Consider the following 4,361-nt stretch of genomic DNA (forward strand, 5'->3'; position numbering starts at 1 on the left):
GCCCTCCCAAGTACCTTGGCGGAGACATCAATAAGCGAGATTGGTCTGTAGCACTGCGGGCTGTCCCTACAGCCTTTCTTGTAAATCGGAACAATCACCGCAGTGGACCATGATCTCGGCAGACCCGATTTAATTGCTGCATTCAGTACTCTCGATACCATTGGGGCCCATAGCTCAGTATTGCTGAGAAATAGATCAGGGGGGGGTCCCATCCGGGCCAGGGGCTTTGTTTCGTGTCAGCCCTAAGATTGCTTTGAGTACTTCATCCAAAGATAATTCAAATTTTTCTGCCCTTGGCCCCCTCCATATTCCATCACCAGTATCTACCTCCTGTTGGTTGTACAAGGATTTAAAATGAGCGATCCATTGTTCCGGCAGAATATTTGAGCTGATGACTGGGGAGCTTGAATCGTGAAAACATGGTCTATTTATAATTTTCCAGAACTATGCATAGTCCTTATTTTCACCAGCCTCCCTTAAGTCGGCCCAGACTTCTTTTTGAAGAGTCCTTTTCCTGATCTTTACCTGGGTTTTGTAGTTCTGTCTGCAGCGAATGATTTCAACCTTGTCCCTTGGGGTCTTTTTTAAACTCTGTTTTAGGTCTCTTAGCGCTTTGGAACAGTTAGAGTCAAACCATCTTGGCGTGGATAACTGTTTTACGGGCTTCTTAGTTTTCAGGAGTCCTTCTACAATTTTAGTTAAGGATTAGAACGCCTCTACTACTCCTCTACCCTCTGTTGTGTGATCTAAACAAGTCTCTATGTGGGCTTTCCCTTCATCCACTAATTTGACATAAAATTCTTGGGGATTAATCACTGACCACCTTAGGCGTCTCCCTTGGTCTATTGGTTGGATTTCTGTTTGATGGATCACCCCTGGGTCTTTTCTAATTAAATCATTCCCTTTAATTTCTATTAGAATGGGGTTGTGATCACTAAAGGGACTCCACTCTGTCCTGGTATTTAAAATCTGTTCTCTAGCACAAGCGGAAATCATTATATAATCTATTATGGACCCCCCACCTTTACCCTTAAATGTCAGTGTTGGGGATTAGCCTCTCTTGAGTGCGGTTAGATCCATAACATGAGTGAGGGCAAAATTGTCTAGTAGCTTCATCAGAGTTGTACCCTCTTTACTGTGTGTAAAATGGGGGCCCTTTTCTAGTGGACAAGCTGACCAATCGGGAGTTAGAGGAAGTAGTTTGGGGCATAGGTGACAATTAAAATCCCCCATCAACAGGACAGTTGGTTCTGCCCCTTTGTCCTTTGATCCAGTTCCTCATTTAGTCTGCTCTCCAGCTCTGCTAAGATTGGGAAATTCCCCTCCACCGGCCCGGAGTTATAGAAAGTTACAAACAGTAGACTCTCCCCCTGATGTAGAAGTCTAACTGCTTGTATGTTATCTGACCAACAGTCTGGGTATGACCAAGTACCTTTCAGGTCTAAGTCTACATATAATACTAGGCCTCCTTTTGCTCTGCCCGAATTTGTCCCTTGGGCAGGTCTAAAGAAACACTTATAGCCCTCCAGTTGACATGGGCCCGAATCCCGTGCCCAAGTTTCTTGGAGCGCTATAACATGAAAACGCTTTATGAATTCTAACCACTCCTTGCTTTTTAATTTGGCTTCCAGCCCTGCGATATTCCAAGATAGGATGGTCAAACCCTCCCTCTTCTCTTTACCTCTTGCTATGTGGGTTTCATTTAATCTATCCTCCCCAGCTATTGGTGTGTCTATGATGGTTATTTTGTTTTCCCCCTGACACCGAAGTGAGTCTAATCTCCCAGTTAGTGTGCTCTCCTCACTCCCACGTTTGCCCCCTATTTCTGGGCCTGGACATCTACTAGTGGCCAAACTTACTACAGAGTTATTTTCTGTGGATATAAGTCAATCAATATCCTCTAGTGATTGGATTGGGGCAAATCTATTTCTCCATTGTGCATAATCTCGGGGGGAATAGGGCTGTTCAGGGTGGCTTACTAGTCTAGGTCTATATGGGCGCTGTGGTCCACCCAGCGTCCGCCCTCCCTCATCACCCACACGATTATTATTCTGGGTCCTTGGGTAAAAATACCCAAGTGGGAGTGCGCAGATAGTACTGGTTTGATTCCTGTTAGGATTCTTCAGGATATACTCAACCAGACTAGTGTCCGTAAAGTTTGCGACTATACAGTCTCCTCTTATATCTTTGTTTCTCCCCCCCGATCCAGTTTACCCTTCTTACGTGTGCTATCTCTCCTCTTTCCCCATTATTTAAGGGTCTGTGAATATTCAGCCACTTGGAGGTTTTGGAAAGCAATTGGTAGTGTGTTTCTCTCTCGTTGGGCCTAATTTCTGGTACCCCTGTAAAAATTATTACAAAAGGACTTGCCTCGGGGGGTAGATCTATGTGTGGAGCATGAGTATTGGTGTTATAAAAGGGGTTGGGGTCTGTATAACAGTGATTATAATTCCCTTCCCTCTGAGAGCGATCTTCCTTTCTCCATTGCATTAGTGGTTGTAGGGGGGGTTTCTCCCTCTGTGTATTATTCGCACCTTGATTGTGTCTCCCTCTAGAGTTGTCGTTAGTACCCCCTTTAGGATTTTGGGCGGTTTTGGGGGCCTCATGTATCTGGACAATAGCATGTTGAGAGTGGCTGACACAGTTGTTATTTTGCACTCTCTTTGTATTTGCCTTGTCATTTGTGGCTTCCTCAGTTGATTGGGATGGGTCAGAGGGAGTTTTTGCGAGTGTGTGCTCTAGTGCCTTGGATTGTTTAGAGAGCTCACACATTATTTTATCCACCTTACTTATTAATTACTTTAATTGTGCCACAATGAAGGATTCTAGCTGTTTTTTGAGATCTCTGACTACTGTCTCGATCCACCCTGGTGGAATGGATTCTACTTGGGAGTTATTTTCAACTGTTATATACTCTTGTATGTGTGTTGGAGAATTGTCTCTTACTAGTGCTTTCCTCTGTCTCTGGGACCCCTTGTTCCTCCCCAGTCGCTTCCTTTTTTTCCGATGGGTCGTGTCATTGAGCTCAGAGGTTTCTGGGCCTGAGGTTTGTGCACAGGGGACATCCTCTATATCATTGTTTGCTTGGGATACACTGCCCAGGATATTTGGGCTATCTGCTATCAATAAGTCTCTAGAGGGTGTTTGAGTGATAGCAATGAGGTTGGGCGAGGAGGATAAACTCCGTTCCATGCGTTCAATTTCCCCTGAGACTTTCTTTAACATTAGGTTGATTGCTGTGGGTTTATTCCCCTTTGCGAGGGCGCCCTCCTTTATTTCCACCCGTGTTGGTTTAGGGGTCGCTCTTTTGTTTGATTTGTTCCCAGCCGAGCGTGTGTTGGGATGGGTAGACATAGTTCCCTTAAAGACTCCTGCCTTGTCACAACAGCTCTGTGCTGCGTAGGTTTCTACCAATCCTCTTGTGTGATGCCGTAGGGATTTGGCTAATTGCTTTAAGAGGGCTTCAATACCCTATGCAAATTCCCTATACACACAATGCAGTACCTGGGTATATTGTCAGAGGAGCGTAGGGGCCAAGAGGGGTGGCCCGTCCTGTCCCTCGTCGTCCCCGGACGGCCACAGACGGCCCGCCCTCTGCCCGGGCTCCGCCCGGCGCCGTCTGCGCGCGTCCGCGATGCTTAGTCAGGCTTAGTTGGACTGCCTGCGTGCTGGTAAGAATGGTCCCCGCTCCGCCGAGGAAGTGCCTAGTTTAAATAGCGCCTCCGGGCGCGCTGCGGGAGGAAGTGGGCGGAAGTTGTCGCTCAGCCCTCTGGGAGCTGTAGTCTCCAATCGCCACGATGGAGTAGGGCGGCGAGACCACAGCGTCAGGGCCCCAGGAGCGAAGTGGCTGTCCCGCTGGTGTGTCAGGCTTAGTTGGACTGCCTGCGTGCTGGTAAGAATGGTCCCCGCTCCGCCAAGGAAGTACCCAGTTTTAATAGCGCCTCCGGGCGCGCTGCGGGAGGAAGTGGGCGGAAGTTGTCGCTCAGCCCTCTGGGAGCTGTAGTCTCCAGCCGCCGCGATGGAGTAGGGCGGCGAGACCACAGCGTCAGGGCCCCAGGAGCGAAGTGGCGTCCCGCTGGTGTGTCAGGCTTAGTTGGACTGCCTGTGTGCTGGTAAGAATGGCCACAGTGATAATTCGACATTTGTGTTTTTTTTTTATTGATATCGTCCGTCCAGTTTTTTAATGATTCTGTGATTTTAAATCGTGTTTCCCTTCTGGTTTAGAGTTGATCACTACATATCTTCGCCTGCCTAACCAGTGCATGGTCAGTTTGTACAAGTGGTCAACATGAGTGTGGTCATGTTTTGGCAGATTCAGTGGGGAGTACATTGCTAATGGGTTGGTGTTCCATGTTGTGGCC

Source organism: Lissotriton vulgaris, chromosome 4_1 (assembly GCF_964263255.1).
Source record: "Lissotriton vulgaris chromosome 4_1, aLisVul1.2, whole genome shotgun sequence".
In the NCBI taxonomy this organism is placed as follows: Eukaryota; Metazoa; Chordata; class Amphibia; order Caudata; family Salamandridae; genus Lissotriton; species Lissotriton vulgaris.